Source organism: Cyanistes caeruleus, chromosome 4 (assembly GCF_971803275.1).
Source record: "Cyanistes caeruleus chromosome 4, bCyaCae1.hap1.1, whole genome shotgun sequence".
NCBI lineage: Eukaryota > Metazoa > Chordata > Aves > Passeriformes > Paridae > Cyanistes > Cyanistes caeruleus.
In genome coordinates, this window is record NC_141704.1 from 55,722,162 (window position 1) to 55,740,900 (window position 18,739).

General features: G+C 42.6%; 1 protein-coding gene and 1 long non-coding RNA gene across 9 annotated transcripts in view; one reads left to right on the forward strand and one right to left on the reverse strand.

The window, feature by feature from the left end:
* On the reverse strand, positions 1 to 7,573 carry LOC111936529 (uncharacterized). The gene is made up of 2 exons (XR_015285639.1): positions 7,001 to 7,573; positions 1 to 2,828 (listed from the first exon to the last, which is right to left on the reverse strand). It is a non-coding gene; the product is annotated as an uncharacterized LOC111936529 (long non-coding RNA).
* RESF1 (retroelement silencing factor 1) overlaps positions 7,385 to 18,739 on the forward strand; it is a 27,241-nt gene continuing 15,886 nt past the window's right edge. The window contains exons 1-4 of one of the 8 annotated variants that reach the window (XM_086884829.1): positions 7,514 to 7,689; positions 10,350 to 10,428; positions 16,140 to 16,317; positions 17,959 to 18,195. The gene's annotated coding sequence lies outside the window, so the exon portion shown is untranslated. Of the gene's footprint in view, positions 7,690 to 7,940; positions 8,117 to 10,349; positions 10,429 to 16,139; positions 16,318 to 17,958; positions 18,196 to 18,739 lie in introns of those variants that run through there. The other 7 variants (XM_086884827.1, XM_086884831.1, XM_086884830.1 and 4 more) reach the window with 7 other exon arrangements.

Sequence of the window (18,739 nt, forward strand, 5' to 3'; positions counted from 1 at the left end):
TCATAGTGACCTGACCAGTTTATTCAGACTCAATCTTGTCAAAACTCAGCATAATGTAGAGCAATTGTAAATGGAATCTAAGCAGATAGATGAGCTGAAACACACAAACAAGACATGCCATGGACTGCATGTTAACCCAAGACAGAATGGATATTGAAACCAGAACATGTTTAGGCCATAGCCACCATTGATAGTCAGTCCCAGTCCTAGTGCCAAAAGATCCCACCCTTCTTTGGTTTTTACCTGATATTTTATCTCATTATCCATTTGCTTTTTTCACTGAACCTGCACACACCTGCTTGCCTCTGCCCAGATTCCTCCCAAAACACCCAACACTCCCCATAGTAATTCTTTCTAATTTGCCTTAATTCTGCTACTCCTGATGTTCCTTCTTGTCAAATTTTGCATGGGTCTTGGTTTTTTGAAGAGACAAGAGCAGTTGTTGGTTGTTGTAAAGTTGTTTATTTCATAAATACATCAGTTTTGAAGGTGAAGAGTTCATTAAAGTCCATGTTAAAAGCTTTCTGGCATAGAGTCCTGATGTTCTGAGCAGCAGCAGCAGCTCCCCCACTTCTTTTCTTTTTCTTCTTCTTCCTTCTTTTCACCCCAAAACAGGGGGATTTTATTCATAAATCATCCAATCAGCTAAAAATACAATTCTAAAACATTCTTCCTACACCAATCTGAGCTTAATTCTAATGTGTGAAAGTAGTGTCAGTCCTTACCCAAAATCTACACATACAGTTCTATCTGTTTACGCAAATAATTCTATCTGTTCTATATAGAAATGCAAGCACGGTTCTGCTATGTTTTTGTTATGTCTAGAGCTAAGTTAATTTTGCAAAAGGTAACACTACTGAACTTTAAACTAGGCTTTAGGGCTTTTTTCTAGCTAACACTGTCTCTTAAGGCACTTAAGATATGTTTCTACTTACTTAAAACTAAAACTTACACTCCTACTTCATGTTTGTGGCTTAATATATTTCAGTTTCTCTCAAGGCTCCAATTCAATCCCTGCATTCCTTTCTCTCTCTCAGGGACTCAGAGAGGCTTCTATTTCATGCATTCCAACACCTTCTCAACCTGTGTTTCCGTTTTCCGTGTTACCTTAGCAATTTGGCCCAATGCAATGTAATGCATATAACTGCTGGACTGCATCAGCCTTTGAGTGTCCTGACACCACCTTCCAATAATTAATTCATGGTGGTAATGTGTCATGGACTCCCTTACTTTTTCAAAGTGCTCTCCTGTCCACAGTTCAGCCATAGCTTACACCAGGGCTCAGTACACCCAATTCCTGCAGAGTACAAGGAGTAGGTTTCCACAAATGAAGCACACAGGACAAAAAGTTATCTCTTTTACAAAGTAAAATTCACAGGAATCCATCTAATGCACAGTCTCTGCTTACCTAATGCATATTTATTAGGAGATGTGATCTTGCACAATGCTTGAGTGATTTGGGTGGATCTCATCAGTTAAAAAACCCAAAGTTCTTCATTATGCAACTTTTGTTGTAAATGGTATCTGACAACATTAGTTGTATTTACAAAAGGCGAGAAAATTCAGTCTGGGAGGCAGATAACTTGACTCACAGAGTGCTGATCACACCTCTAGGCAGTTCCTGTTTGACCAGGATACTGTGCAAGTATACATACTTAACCAAGGAGAGGCCGTGCCTGACAGTGGAGGAAGGGGCAGGGGTGCCACACCAACAGCACTAGGCTGGGCGGCATGCTCTGGCATCTTGGAATCTGGACAATGCAAAGGTCAAGGATCTCCAAAAGATTAGGCACTTGCTGGCAAGGAAACCATAAAACCTTGGGCAACAAGTAAACCAATATACAGTGGGCATCCCAAGTGCATCTGCTGCAACAGACTTCTGGTATCTCTGCTGTGATGCAAGGTTGTGAAGTGTCTGGATATGTGTGCAAGGGTAATTAGAAATGTAGCATGATATTGAGTTTGTTTTAATTCAGAAACAAGTTTTAATTCCTCATTTGCACAGTCTCTTGAAACCCGTTTGGCATGTTGAGAAGGATATTCAACTCTGTAGCAACTGATTTTCAGATCACAGAATCATAGTATATCACAAGTTGGAAGGGACTCATAAGGATCATCAGGTCCAACTCTCTGCTCCTCACACTGAAACCTAACCATATGACAAAGAGTGTTGTTCAGATGGTCCTTGAATTCAGACAGACTTGTTGCCACAAGCAATTCTTTGGGAAGCTTGTTGGGAAGATTGTCTGGCCATCCTCTCAGTGAAGAACCTTTTCCTAAAGTCCAGTCTGGACTTCTTCTCACATGGCTTCATTCCATTTGCTATTACTGGTCACCAGCGAGAGGAGATCAGCACCTCCTCCTCCACTGGTCCCTTTGGTGGTGCATTCCTCCCCTCCTCAGATTGCTCTACAATCTCTGGAATTCTCTTTAGGACTAAGCCTTGAGGAATGACTTAGATGCAGCTTCCCTCAATCTTATCAGAAACTCATGCATGACTAAGGTGGGAAGGCACTGTCCTTAGCAGAAGCTTCTGTTGCATAACAAAGGAAAAGAGCCCTTACAACCCTGGACACATTTCTTGCCTGAATCATTCTGGAGACTCACAGACGACAGAAGCCAAGCATTTTGCAGTCCTATAAGCAGCAGTCTTAAGTGAGACCCTCAGAGCTCTCCTGGATATCAGCAGGCTCCGTGTCCCAGCCTCTTGCTCCAAGTGGGACACCGCTCAGAGCCTGCCAGCTCACACACTCTGGTACTTGGAGGACCATCACTGAAAGCTGACAGGGGGACCTGGGTTGGTACACCACTCTTCAAGGCTCAGCCTGCTGAGAGATGCAAAGGCATTCCATGTGAGTTCACTGACCTTGGTGTGGGAGGAATTTTTAATAGGTACCTTTGTACATGTTGCCTTCTGTCTGTGTGTATGAGAGTTTGAATGGCTTTAGATACCCTAGAGCAATACAATATGAATATTGCCAATAAATTCATAGTTCAGTTACTTTGCTTATAGTAAACACTATTGAATATTTTTCTGTTAAAATAATGATTAAGTGCTTCTAAATCCTTTAGACATAAAACCCTTGAGCAAGCCTGAGGCTAAGTTTGGCAAGGGGATCCATTCTGAATATGGTGACCCAATGGGAGTGTCTCCCTTACCCTTTTTCACTCTCATCCTTTTGTAACCCAGAGTCTATCAAAATTATTTTAAATATGTTCTGATCAAGTGTTTCTTTATATGCTTTATTCTATGTGGTAGAATGTTCTGCAACAGTAGTAAATTTTGCCACTGAACTCTGTTAAGCCACACTTTCACAAATACATTTAAAACCTCCTTTACTAATAACTTTGATGATGATTCTTTAAGCAGCCAAAATACTCATTCATGACATCCCCCTCAAGGAAGTGTTAGGCTGCAATGGGGACACCTCACAGTCTTCTCTTCTCCAAGTTGAAGAAATCAAGTGGCCTTTGCCACTCTTCCTAAAGATTACAGTTGAGGCCAGTTCACCATCTTGGTCACTCTCTAGTAATTTGATGTCATTCTTAGATTGAGGTGCCTAAAACTCTCCCTACAGAGGCGAGGTGGCACTAGTACAGAGCAGATCAGGACAATCACCTACTTTAAACAGCTCAAAGTGCTGTGCTTGATATCCATCCCATGGTGTGGTTGGCCCTTTTGGCTGCCTGGCAACATTGTTGACTCATACCCAATTTGCCATCAATCCAAACCCCCAGATCTCTTTTCATGGGCCTGTTCTTCAGCCTCACATCTCTGTTACTAGTGAGAGATGCCACTGCCTGAATTAAGGTGCAAATGAGACCATATGCTGGAGTCAACTATATGGATTTCATTTAACAACAAACATGAGGTAGAGAGATAGAAAAAAGAACTAGAAAACAGAGAAGAGAGAGAACGAGAGAGAGAGAATTATCAAGCAGATCCACCATCCATGTATCCAGGGGTGTCCCACTGGTCCTTCCTCACCCTGGGCTCTCCGTGGTAGGTTGATATGCATTCTTTTGGCGGTACCACCTTTATATAGTCCAAGTGCTGAATATCAGATGGAGGTATGTTCCTAATTTACATGTTAAGCGAGGTCAGGAATGCCTCCATGGCATGCAAAAGTAAGGGTAGGCTAGGTCCTCTTTCTGAGAATGCTTCCTCCAAGGTTTTGAGGGGCTTTTGCTGGTCACAGCTACTGTCTGACCATAATAGGGGGTGATCTTTGTTTGACCAGTGATGTCTGTATGAGTAGCTGCTTCCTTTCACACAGCTTCCTTCCACAATAGGATTTTTTGTCTGGATGCATTAACCAGGATGTGCTAACCAGATATAGCCTCCACCAGGCCAGGAATGAGTCCTTCCTGTTGCAAATTCCTTTTTTCTGTGTTTATCTTACTGCAAGTCCTTCTCTAGCCTTAACAGTGTTTCAGATAGGCAACTGTGCTTTTTAACTTCTTACAGTCTCCAGTTCGCACATATAACCAGGATTGCCCCTATTCCAGGTGATGAATCTAGCACTTGCTCTTGATATATTCATAAGCTGGATGACTGCCAAACCTCTGAAGTCAATCTAGGTCTCTCTGTAGGACCTCTCTAGAGGTGGGTTGTGGGATTTTGAGGGTCTTCAGTGGTCTCAATCCTTTGGTCAACAGTTCATGCCTGCATCTGGACCTCATCTCAGCGCTTGCACTGTCTTTTGTGTGTGGTAGTCTCCATGGATCAGAACAGGGGAGTGGGCCCCAGAAAGTTGCTGATCTTCCTACATACAGATCCCCTCTCCTGCCACATCCTGTTCTAATTTGCCCACTTGTGCTATAGTGGCTATTGCTGTTTGAGACATAGACTCAAGCATTAACTCCTTGTTGCCCCAGTGTTCCACACAGGCCTAGCCAGGATCAAAACATAATGGTACCTTACTAGCCCAAAGAAAGGAACAGTGTATTTCAAAGAAGCAGATAACAGAATGTAAAAGCAGACACACAAGATGCTAAATGTAGCTGGAACCAGTGGATAAACAGAAAATGAGGGATTATAGTGGCTTTTGTGGGAAAGCCATGTAACAAGAAGCAACACCACATGCCCTAAGAGAAGCTCAAGACATGGTCATCTGTAACACTGAGGGCACTTGGTGGGTAGGACAACCAGAAATCCCTTCAGACAACCCTCTGCAATCATAAGATAACTTCCAGTAAGAGTAAGAGGTAGATGCATGGAAATTAGTTCTAGGAAAGGTGATGTTTATGTCTTAGCCAGGAAGTACACTGTAATCCCTACGTATGAATGTCGTTGTGATGTTTTTGGAGCGGACACAACACAAAGCAGATCCTTAACAAACTTAATCCAAGTTTTTGTTGTGGCCATACCTAGCATCTTTATACTCTTCTGGCTCCACAGTGCACTTCATCCTATTGGCCGTCATCACAGTGAAAGCACTATTTTGAGAAAGCATCCCCAAAATCCAGATAAATCATCAGAGCAGTACTGGGGTGGCAGGCCAGCTCTCAGCACCCATCTTAGCCCTGCTACAGCACCAGCACACTTAGTCCTCCCACAGCATAGCCAACAGACTCCAGCTGAACTTGACCGACTAACCTACTCTTTTATAACTCCCATCCTTATTGCTATGAGGGAAAGGCTGTTCCCACTCTTTGGTAATTAACACAGCTGCAATTATCAGGGGCAAGACTACCTTCAGCACTATCTCTCTCCTCCTCCTCCCACATATGAGCACGGTGGAATAAATGCTTTGTTGCAAAGTGTCATGACACACACAATTAGAGGAAATAATCTTCCAGGTGACCAGTGATGCAATAAAGAATGCCTGCTTTCTAATACTTCAAAATTGTGGTAGAAAATGAAAGAAAAAAAAAAAAAGAGGCTGGGCTTTTATAATATCAAGTTGTTGGCTGCCAGTCATATGATTCTAGGGCAGCTGTGTCAGCCCAGCAATTCTAGATACCTTATCTGTAGTATCACTTGTTGGTTGCTTTATAAGGAAATTTGTCTGTTGCATGCTCACCTGTGCCAGTTTCTGCCAGAAAACATTATTATTTGTATCCTTGGAATGTTTGACTTCAACATTGTCAAGCTGTCACCAAAATGCAGGAATAAAACTTAACACTGATGCAGGGGGATAACTCCTGTTAATTTTTATTAGTCTCCAGTTATATGACCAAATAGCATAAAAGAAACTTATCCAACATCAATTTCACGTTGATAGGAAATATATATGCTAATATCTTCACAAACAACTGGATGGGTGGGGGTCTTCACTAATGATAGGAGAAATAGGGTGTTATTGTCTTCAGGAATGACTGAAAGAACTAGTCAGGTTCTGCAAGAATGGCTGTGGGGGCCTTTAGGGGAAATGGGTCTTCATGTCTCTACGAACGTCAAGCCGAGCAAATTACAGAATCCAGAGAGTTGGACCCAGACTTTCTGAGCTTTACAGTAATAGGAGAAAGGGGTCCGCACAAACTCTATTGCAGAACTCAGAAAGCCTGAACTTTAGGGGAAAATAACCCTGCTTGCATATTTAGTCGGCGGTTCAGAAGTCTGTGCTTTCCTAGTACCTCAGCCAGTGGAGAAAGGAACACAGCAACATGCGCTGAGTTTAAGATAAAAGGAGGCTGTGCCCTCCAAAACCTTGTGAAACACTCCACAGAGGTACAGCCCAGCGTACTCTCTCCCTTTATTGGAATAAATTTGCAGGACTCCTCCGTCTCCTTTACAGACACTGGCTTTTCACAGCACAGCTTTTCCGCACAATGTGAATAAGCAGGCACTTCTTTATTTTGGTGCAAGGAACACAGGGAATTACTCCACCGAGAATGTTCTGCTTAATAAACAAAATACATCCATTTGATATACTTTTTCTGCTGAGTCATCATTACATAAGTTCTTTTACATTTTATGAAAAATATGTCTGCTCTTAAATTTAACCTTACCCATAACTGGTTTTTGCTAGTTAAATAGCTTCATCAATATTCCTACCTTAAGACATTCGGGCATCTCTACTGAGCTCCGACCTACCGATTGGAATCCTTGATATTCCAATCAAGATGGGAAGGGTAGGGGTTTCCAAGCAGTATAACTGGTCTGCATGATGGTTTCCAGAGTTTCTTGAACAAAACATAAGACGTCCAGTAGCTTCTTGTCGAGGTTTCTGCTGCGTATTTTACACACGGGACTCCTGACATTCCTATACCTTATACTTCACAATTTTCTACTTGTAATCATAACCAGCTCTTTTATATTATTAAACCGATTATTTTATCAGAGTATTTATAATATGAAGTCTCAATGGGTCCTCAGCCCGTGGGGGAATATGAAAGGACCACTCTGTGATTGTTAAAAAAACGTGACGCGCTTGCAGCAGGGAGCTGTGGGAGCTCTCTGGAGAGCTGAGAAGGCAGGAAGGAAAGCGGCAGGGAGGAGGGGCTCAGCCTGGAGGGATCCGGGAGGCTCAATCCAGCGCGGCTCTCCGCGGGCGAGCCCTCAGCACCGCGCTCGCCGCAGCCGGCGGCCGGGCCCCGCACACCCCGCGCTGGGCGGGCAGGACGCGCCGGCGCCGCCTCTGCCCCGCCCCGGAGCTCCCGCCCCGCTGCCCGGAGCCAGGGTCTCCTTCCGTCTCCCATCGGGGCCGACAGTCGGGGCTCTGGACGAGTCGCCGGCCGGATTCGGTGAGGACGTGCGCACCGGCGGGGATAAGGAAGGGAGGGAGCGAGAGAGCGGGCGGGCGAGCGAGCGAGCGAGCAGGGCGGGGGCCGTGCCGTCCTGTCCTCACTTGCCCTCAGCCCGCGGGGCCGCTCCCCGGGAGCTGCCGGCCTCTGCGGAGGGCTCGGAGCGGGCGGGGCCCTTTCTGTGGGCCGGGGAGCGGGGAGGCCGCGGGCCCGCAGCAGCGGGGGCCGCGCAGCGCCGGGGCGGCCGCGGTGAGGCGGCGGGCGCGGGGGGCCCGGGCGGAGCGCGGGGCCCGCAGCGAGTCCGCTGCTCGTCTCGCAGAACCAATTAACGTCAATTAGTAAGTGTTCTGCGAGTGCCTGAACAAGGACAATGCGATGCGCAGGCTCCGGGAACATCCGCCGCCCCGATCACTTTAAGGACGCAGAGGTTTGTTTGCTGTATTTCTCCGTAGGATATGACAATGCAGGGAGATGCGGTTAAAAGATACTGAAAAAAAACCCCAACCCAAATCAACAAACTAGGAAATCCCCTCCCCCCCCAAACAAAACTGACGAGAGAAAGTAATCACTGTCAGGGTTGATGACCGGGTATTTCGAGTGTCCTGTGTTTAAATTCTGAGATGAAAGTCCGGCGTTAGTGATTTTTTTGCTTCAGCCTCTCAGATAGGCATTACAAGGTGTGCGGTAAGGAGCCGGTGCTCTGCTTTGTGCAAGAGGGACACCTGCAGTCGTGTATTGTGGTTGGACTGATGAAACTGTTTATACTATTACAGAAAAAAACCACCAAACGGATTTAAAGAGGTATATGCTCGCTCTTTCTGTTTTGGGTTGTCTGAGTAGTGTAGCTGATAGAATTAACTCGCTTATTCCATGCAGAGGTAGATGGAAATGTGAGAAAAAAGTGCAAGTACTCCATCAATCTGTAGTGATTTTCTTCCTGTGCTTTGGGAGATGTGCTTTGTATGTCCGTGGCATCAATGAAAACCCAAGGCATCAGGTAGAACGCGAGCAGATTTTCTGCTGGGGCACTGGATGTGTTTCAGAAGCCCATAGGAATGCTGGCAGTTGTTTTCCTAGAAGTTGTTAGGAGGCTGACTCAACTCTTTCTAGGAGTTTCGTGGTAACTTTGGGCATTTCCCTGCTCTTAACTAGCCTTCTGGGAGGACTTAAAAATAGAATAAAACAAACCCAGCTCATTGTGACTCCTGGTAAATATTTTCTCCTGAGAAAATATTCATCTGAGAATGATGGGAGTAAAACTTGTTACAAACATCAAAAACTCCTAGCTGGGCTCTTATCACTCTGTTCCCTTGAACTAGCAACTGATGTCCCAAAACATTCAGTTAGATATTCCTGGCAGAGAAAACAAACTTGTGATAATGGTTGCTTTTATATTACTGTCTGCAAAATTAAATAATTTACTCTTGATGCCTATGCCAGTATAAAAGTTCCCCTGAATCTCAGGGTCCAAAGTCTTGGAAAACTTATTGCCAACTGCTTCCCAAGATATTTACCAGGAACCATTAGTTCAGTGCTTGTGTGGCTCACTGCAGTGAGTTCAAGAATCCAGCCGTCTTTGTAGTTTAAGCTTAAACAGTATTCTTTTCTCCAGGAAATAATATGTTGTCTCATGTTTTAATAGAAGGAAAAAAAAAAAACATTACAGCATGCTTTATGTCAAGTCTGTTATGGGGTGTTTTGGTTTCCTTATAAGTAAAAGCTAAAACTTTCTCCAGTTCATTGATGTACCAGATTTTTAGAAATTTTATTTTTGTTGTTGTGGTTCTGATTTCTACTTAAAACTCAGATGCTTTTTTGCTCTTCCCCCTTCCTACTAATCTTCAAAAAAATAGTTGTAAAGTGGTAAAATACTTTGATTTGCAGGAGGCTGTCCCTCGAACACTGGCTCTTTAGAAGCCAACAAATTGCTGACTTGGGTTGCTTCTGCAGGCTAAGGTGTTTTGGTAGGAGAATATTTTTATAAGTTTCTAAAATTTACACAAATCAGCCTTTCCCAACTGTTTTATTTGCCTTTGTTTGGTTTCATTTGCTGCAGCCATGAGTGACATATCAGTGGTCTGGAGATGTGAGACTCCAAATGTCACAGCATTTGTGGTCTTGTAATAATTAACCTGTTAGTTTGATGTTGAGCCTTTCTTCTTTGTGTTGAAGACTAACAGTTGTCAGAGGGAGAGGAGTACTCCCCACCCCATGATTTAATTAAAAGGCATGGATCAAGACAGCAAAAGGAATAAAAGAGGGAGCAGAAAGCCAAGAAGGTGCAATTCAATTTTCTTAATTCCTAGAGGAGTTCCAGCTTTGCTAAGCATGGCTATGAGAGCTTGTGAAAAACCTTAGAGCCTGCTGGTGACTTAAAAGGAAAGAAAAAAGAAAAGCAAGGAAAAATGGTGAAAACACCCATTATGGTTTTTAGCATATTGCTAAGGCAATGCTAATCTTTGCCTTTTTAAATTGTTAATGGACACTAATGAAAGGGGACTGGTTCTTCACAGGAAATTGGAATTCAAAATCTGCCAGGGGATCTTTTGATGTATTACTGGTAATCAGGACATAGGAGACTCTGGTGGTGATGTTGGTACGGGTCATTGCTCATTTGGTAAAAGCAGCACTTGAAGCTTACAGACTGTTGTCCCTTCTAGGACCCAAGACCAGGGAGGAGCTCCTGTTCCTCCAGTGAACGCTCCACATCTGTCTGAAGAGACACACGAGATTGCTGAAGTAAGTGATCTTTTCTTCTTTTTAAAAGTGAAATTGTGGATGCCATTTAATTGTCTACTTCGGTTCATCCTGAAACACCACAAGTGGTAGCATCAGTGTGACTAAAGAGGTAGAAATGGGGAAGAGAATAGGGTTAAGGAGAATACAAACTTGCCAACCTGTCTTTGTTACTCAAAGCATTTCTAAGCTATATTAAATACTGTTATATGCAGTTTTTAAAAAACTGTAGTACTTTCCCATTGCTGAAAGGGACTGGATTTTTTTTTTCACACATTTGTTTGCTAAACACTACTAGTATGTTTCTCACTATCATTTGTCATTCTGATAAATATAAGCAATTCAAGTTCTCAGGAGTTTCAAAACTGCATAGGACAGTGGTAATGTAGAGCAAAAAGGCTGTAGGAATTTATACTTTGAGGAATTTCAAGGAAGCTAATTTAATGGAAGGATTGATATTGTAACTTATAGCAGGCAGGAAACTTCACCAATTAGAAGAGAAACTGTACTTTTTAAAAACACTCCTGTGATCTTGAAGGTAGCACTAAGCCTTCATGCTGGATATAAATGGTCTCCATAAAATGCAAATACGCCAAAAAGCGCTTTTAGCATGTGATTGTGAAAGATTTCAATGACCAAAATTCAAGTAACTTCTTAATTTGCACTTCAGTCAGTATCTTGTACATAGATTGCAGACTTGTCTCCCATGAGTGGTCATTAGGCATTGGATGATTAGCAAGCAGTACTTCTAAAAGGGGATGATGTCTACAACTACTGAGGATATAAGACAGTTCTTTAAATATGCATTGAAACTTGAAAGGAATTTGGAAATTCCTCAGAGGTTGAAGCATGTATATGGTTTCTCTGCAGTTCACTTGTTTCTGTGAAGTACTGAGGCCTGAACAATAGGCCCTGAGCTGAAGTTTGCTCTCAATGAACCTTCCAACCAAATGTTGCCTAATATTTGTATCCACTTATTAGTGAGAGATGCATGATCATTAGTAAAACATGTAGTGTGATAAGAATATATTTCTTCCTGTGTTTAGAGCCCAGTCAGGGCCATGAAATCAGATACCTGGCCTTGTTTGGAAGTACATGGTTAAAGCCAAATCCCTTGGTTCCTCCTTGAGCCCTGGCCAGGCTTTGGGTGGAACCCAAGAAGAGAATGAAACCAGATGTTCCTGCACTAGAAGATACATACATGGAATCTTGTTTATTCAACAATATAAATGCTGGACCTTCTCACAGTGAAGATGGAGACCTCACCTGCGGGTGGATGTACTTCAAGAATTTTCCAGTTACCAGGAGTGGCTCTCCAGTCCTTTGCTGTGGCTGGAGCTCTCCAGCTGAAGTGCAGATTTGGATGATAATAAAATATTAGGTGATGTACCTTTCCTAATTACTATAGGCAATCTTCTGTAGTAGTGATTAGCTGCGTTGCTTAGCTTATCCTTTTGTAATTCTTTGCTGTTTTAAACTATAGTAATTTACACTTATTCCTTAAAGTTGGTGTTTGTGTCTTTTGTGCCAACCATGTCCACTGGCAGAACAGTATTATGGTAAATAAAAATTTGTAGTTGAAGTGTAGGGGTTGTAGGTATTTTCTAAAAAACGTTGTTCCATCCAAGAAAAGGCAGCTCTGGACTTCGTTTCATCTTTAGCTGACCTTCTTCCATCATAGTAATATTCTCAACTAGAAAAGCATGAGCTACAGATAATGCTTACAGCATTGTGTTGCAGTTATATACATCAACTCTTCTGCAGAGGCAAGGGTATTCCTGTATGAAGGAGTCTGATGCTACCATTAGAAAAGCTTTCATCTCTAGGATTCTGAATGGAAAATTTGGTGATGCCAATTTGTCTGATGAATCCAGTCTGTGTTATTAACGCCTTTTCCCTGCAAATCTTTTCTGCTGAAAATTGCTTTCTCAGGCTTGCAGCTATTGCTCAAAAGTGAACATATTTTTTTTCTCTGTGGAGTATGGGCAATAAATGCTTGGTTGATACAATCAAGGAATTGAATAGAATCTTGAAGATTTCTTTTTGTTCTGAACAATTGACTGAACAATTGCTTTTGCCGGTGTTTGTGTGTTGCTTGGTACCACGGAGAACTAGAATGATTAAATTCCTTGTGAAGCATGGCTCCTCCAAATGCCCGGTGTCCATAGTGCTTGCAGAAGAGCCCCTTTTAGGTTTCAGAATAACCTCTTGGAGCTCAGTTTAGATGCTGCTTATGACAAATTCCATTTTTTTTTGTATCTAGTGCTTCCGGTTGTTGATACATGGAATGGTGATTATCTGCATTAACTCATTTGTGGTGAGAAGAATGACTTCTTTATTCTTGACCCGTTGACTATGACCACAGTTCCCATGACACTTGTGACAGTGCTGCTGGGTGCAATTATTAGCTTTAGGACAGTGGATTGGGACCAATGCCAGATGCCATGGAATGCCTTTTCTTGATTTTTTTAATTTTTGTACTATTCCCCGAATAAGTCTTAAAATGGAATTACATAATTGTAATTTCTCAACTGCAGAATTTCTGGGTTCCCACCAAGATTTAAGGCACATTCAGAGATTGATGCTTGTTTCGTTGCTTTTCTACATTTGTTTTGCTGATGGGCAGGATCAGAAAAGGCACCAACTTAGGAAATAAGTAATTTAATATAATACAAAAAAAGCAAAGAATTACAAAAGGATATGATAGGATAAGCATCAGCTGGGGGCAACCACTGTCACAGCAAAGGACTGGAGAACTACTCCTGGTAAATGGAAAATCCTGCAGGTGTTTCCACCCACAGAAACGAGGCTTCTGACTTAGCTGTGAGAGGGTCCCCTTTTTATTCTGTTGCATAAACAAGCCACCGTAATTTCTAGTGCTGGAACATGTGGTTTCTTTCTCCTACTGGGTTTCTTCCAAAGCCTGGCCAGGACTCAAGGAGGAACCAAGGGAGTTGTCTTTGATTTTACACTCCCAACCAAGGCAAGATTTGGCCTTGCCTAGGTTCTAAATACTGAAACCATAGTTTTGCCAATGAACAGATACATATACCATTTGGTTGGAAGGTTCATCTAGAGGTCAACTTTGGCCCAAGGTCTGTTGTTCAGACCTTAGTACTTCAACATTTTTCTGCTGTCACCATGACGTGTAATAAGTAGAAATCTGTATCAAACATCCTTGTTGAAACCAAATTTCAAAATTTTTTTGACATAAATACTAAAATTGGAAACTTGTTAGCGTAGCAGGATGTTCTTTCTGTATATCTGTGGGTGAAACAGCTTGAACCTCATGCTATTTGCAAAAATCACCAGTGATGGAGGGAGGGTGGTCATGTTTTCTTTTGGTGTTGAAGAATGCTGAGATCAGCTTGACTGAAACACCTCAAAATTAAACAATATGAGGATGTAAAGAAACTGGTGTTTCCTGATGGGAACTGGCAGTGGCATGGATGTGGGAGACAGATGTTTCCTGATAAAAGGAACCAATGAGTGGTAGTACTAATCGTGTGTTTTAAATGAATTATGTTCTGCTGGGCTAGCCTAGCAATGTAGGACTGACAGTCAATCATGTTATCCTATAAAAGCCCAAGCTCTCCCTTTTATTGTAGGGATTTCTAGCACAACCCTTCTAGGATTGTGTGTGCAGATTCTTCCTTTAAGTGGGGGTACTTCTCGTGGTAACTCCTTGTGGCTGAGTAAAAGAGATTTGCCCATGGTCATGAGAATGGGTGACCAAAACCAATCTCTTCCTGACAGTTATTGAGCTAGTTTAGAAAATACCAATTTATTAAATAGTGCACTATAATAGCAGTTACAGCCTTTTGTACTGAGGAAGATCATGGAGCAGATCATCATCAATGACATCACATGGCACCTATGGGACAACCAGGGAATCAGGCCCAGCCAACATGAGCTTATGAAAGGCAGGTCCTGTTTGATCAACCTTGGTTTAAAACAATTTAAGAAGAACACTCTAAAATGAGTTATCTCCCATTAGTTTTAACCAATCCTTTTCCATCAATAAAGAGAAACAAGTAGAACAGATATAACTGAAAAAATAACAGTTTACTAAAAAACCAAAACAGTAACAGGCAAAAAACAACAGTAAGAGGGCCAGTTTTTTTGAAAGTTGCTGAAATCTCCAGATTCCCAGGGAACAAAGAAACTCAAAATGGCAGAGTGACCGCTTCCCCAAGATGGTGCCTGCCATGGGGGAGACAAAGGGAAAATGGTGGCAGCTCCCCCACCCCTCCCTTTATCTCTCTGTTGGCGGCAATTCTGGTGGCTGGTACTTGCTTAAGGACTAGGACTCGTTGGTGGACTTTGCCTTCTCCTTGGCAGAAGAAAGCAAGACAAGACCTGTGGGCTGGTGTGACTTGGTGCCTTCTTGCCTCAGCCAGGCACTGCTGGTGGGCTGGGGTCACCTCACCGTTACAAATGGAGAGGGGAGTTTAAACCAGTCCCCCTGCCCAGGCCTTTGACAGTAGACAGGAACTTAATCGAGGTGGCCAACACCCAAAAACTCACTCTTGTTCTGCAAGTTCTTAATGGCCATTTAGGTCTATTACAAAATGAATGATTTATTGAATAGACCAAGGGAAGCAGACATAAGACTTCAACCAGACTTCTTACCACACATGATAAACAAAGAGATGCTGTTAGTAGATAGACAATACAGCGTGATTGAAGTACCTATATTACAGCTAGCTTCAATGTATCTTACCATCCAGTTGCTGGTGGGCCATACATCAAATCTTTCCTCTCAATTTCCGGAAAAGTATCTACAAAGATATGTCCAAGCTTTGTAGAAAAAGCCATCCTACCCATTTCCAGGGAGTGTGTAAGAGTTCTATCTCTGTAATAATTTTTGTGGCTTTTATAGTTGTGAAGAGCAGTGTCTTTCGGTCAAAGATACTTTTTTTATCTCTTCCTGCATCTGCTCCCCAGACCAAGATGTTGATTCTTGGTTGGGTGTCTTGGCCCCTCTGGCTCCAGAGATAACCCCCTGCCAGGCCTTTGACCTTGCCTGGGTTATCTCTTCCACATGCACCAGCCATCCGTGGTAGAGAGGAACGTCCTGCTGTGCACACGGAGCCGGGCTGCTCTGCTTCTCTGGGTGCGCAACACTGCTGCAGACAGCTGTTGCAAAATTCACTCTGAAATAGTTTTTGATTGAGAAATGCAGCTTCTCGAGTTGCTGCTGTTGACAGTAGAGCCAAAAGGCATGCCAGAGGCAAGAGAAAGCTCTGCCTGAGCTTTAATGACTTTGAGAATGAAGTGTATTCACTTCATCTCCAAACAAAAAAACCCCACTAACAAACTGAAAAGTACTGTTTATGCAGTGTTGGATAACACTGAATAAAATCACAGTAAGAGTCCTGGTGTTTGGAGAAGACAATGCTGAAAACAAAGAGGAAGGCTGGAAAGGATAGTCTGATATAACATGAAGGCTACAGGAGTAAAACCTAACCATCCTATGTACATTTTACTGAAGTCCAAAAAGGTTCATGCACTGGCTTTCCTAGATCATGTAGGTGGGTTGCCCTGTTGTAGGAGGAAATCAGGTGTGACAAGCTGACTTTCCCCTCATGAAGCCATGTTCGCTGTGGCTGATGACTGTTGTCTTCCAAGTGTTTTTCAGTACTCTTCCAGAAAAATGTTTTCCATGATTTTACCAGACACTGAAGTGACACTGACAGGCCTCTACCTTCCAGGGTCCTCCTTCTTGTCCTTCTTGAAAACTGGGACAACATTCGCCAGCTTCCAGTCAGCTGAGACTTCTCCAGATTCCCAGAATCATTCAAAAACCACCAAGAAAGACTTAGTGATGACATCAGCAGCTCTTTAAAGATTATTGGATGAATCCCATCAGCATCTGTCAGAAGTTGATAGGTAAAAGGGGGAAATACACTGTTGGAAATGGTAGAATGGGAATCTGCAAAGAGAAGTGACTACTAGTCTTTGTATGCTTAAATTTACTGTAAATATTCTGTGATTAATTGGCAATCTGAGATTAAGGTAATTTGTCACAATGGAGACAGACAAGACACTTGTTTTTTCATGCAGAATATTATTGCACACAGCTCATTTTTATATGCTATCAGAAGGCACTGTGTTTGAATCTAATAGGTCAGCAGATCCTTGAAACTCAGTTCATTGGTTGGTCATGGCTAGTGTACATGCCTGTCAAACCTTTTTCTTTCCAGATGTGTTTACATTTTTTCTTCATGGGTTCTCATGGGATAGACTTCTTGTTTTTGCAGGTGCCATTAACTGTCATGGTCTTAGAATTCATTCTCACAGAAATAAGCAGAGATTTGCACTGTTACAGGATTCCAGTCTCATGAAAGCTGACAGGTTTCTCATGGGAACTTAGGCTAGCTATTAGATTAGCTGAAGTAATAAGGCCTGATTTTACAAGGTCTTTCTTTTATAAGGATTTTACCTATATGTAACAGTAATTTCCAATGAATTATCTCTCATGTAACTGCTAAGAATTTTGGGGCAAGAAAATTCCTGTGTGCTGGTGCTGTTGTGACATCTAAAATACAGTTACAAAGAAAGGAAAATGAGAATTATGGATGTTTATGTACTCTTTTCTTTGGGTACGTTTAGTTGATTCAGGCTGTTTTTCTATAACACCGTAAGTCAGATGTGCTGAATTAGATTTAAATAGTTTAGGTTAAATGAGACATGCTGCTACAAGTCCTGAAGCAGAAACAGGAGAGCAAAGTTTTGCTGGCCTGCAGCTGAACTTTTGTCCTTTTAATTCTTAGAATCTTCTGTTTGCTGAACTGCTTTCTGCAGAGGTACGAAATAGCTGTGATCACAGTGGCTGGCATTGAAATGTGTGTTTAAAGAGTTTTGGCTCTATTAAAGGGAACTTTCAGCAATGAATATTTTAGAGCTATTGTGAGTGCCTCAGTTACACTTGTTGCAGAGGAGATTTAGACCACTTAGGGAACCACTGGCACAGGTAGCTGGAAAAGTGGTTTTATTTGAAGTGAAATGATGTAAAAGTGAGGCTTAAGGAAGTGCCCTAGCACTTTAATCTTACTGTAGAGATTCAATAACAGTAATAATTCAAAAGTATTAATACATTATCGTAATGCCCTATGATATGAAGTCATGCACAATGTCAATCACCAGAGATCTGCAGTTGGTAAAAGAGTCTTTTAGCAAGGAATAACTTAGAGGTGACCCAGCTCAAGGACAGGTTACAACCGTGCAGCTGGGAGAGATCAAAAAAAGGCTCACCTGGACTTTAATATTCGTTGAATAAAGTGGTGTCCTGGGTTGCAGTATATTCTATCACCATCCTCATGTACTGTTGAAACCAGGTGAGGCAGTGCTCCCTGCCTCCCCCCCCCCCCCCCGGGCTACCTTCTGTTAATGGGCCCATCAATGCCCTGCCCCATGACTCATAAATAACTTCCCCCTGTATTGTCCCCTGTTAATGGGCCCACCACTGCCTTGCTGCATGACTCAGAGATAACTTCCTCCTGGACTGTTTTCTGTTAATGGCTCATCAAGGCCTTATCTCATGACTCACCATCCCATTGTGAGATGCTCCTCCCCGAGGGAGGAGCCAAGCATTCCATACTGGATATAAGCTGAGAATTCGAACACCACAGCAGCCCTTACCTATGGGACTTCCAGAGGACAGGAGCTACTGCTGGACTTTCAGCTGAAGACCAGACCCCCTTTCTTCCAGAGGATCACGCTTTAACAAGACCACCTCATCTGGACGACTACCATCACCCTAACAAGGTTCCAGGCTGTATTCTGACTCTGTCAGTGTTTTTGATATTATTGCATTTATTCTTTTTATCATTTTCCTATTAAATTATAGTTCTGACTTGCGATCTCTCACTGGTTTGATTTCAAACTAGTACAAGTGGTTGGCTTATAGTCAAATTAAATGCCATGGAAAAGGTAGGCATGAAATTCCTTGCACCCACAATTTCATGTGTTCCTTGCTAATTAGTCTTGGAAGAACTACCTGCTATTAATGTGTTATTCGGTTGACTGGTGTTCCCAGCTCTTATACATCAAAGCTCTTTGTGTCACCCTGTTCCTACATGGGTTTTCAAACAATAGGTTGGAGCTAGAAAAGTCCTTGACTATACCTGGTTATGGCCTAGACCTTTACTTCCTTGTGAGCCTGAGCCAAACTGTCAATAATTTGGTCAAGGAGTTGAGCTCATCCCATGACTACAGTCAATCCACTTTATTGACTCAGAGTGATTGTACAGTTACGTCTTGCCTATGTCATCAGTGTGTGTTGTATTGCACATAAGTGGTGAGGGTACAG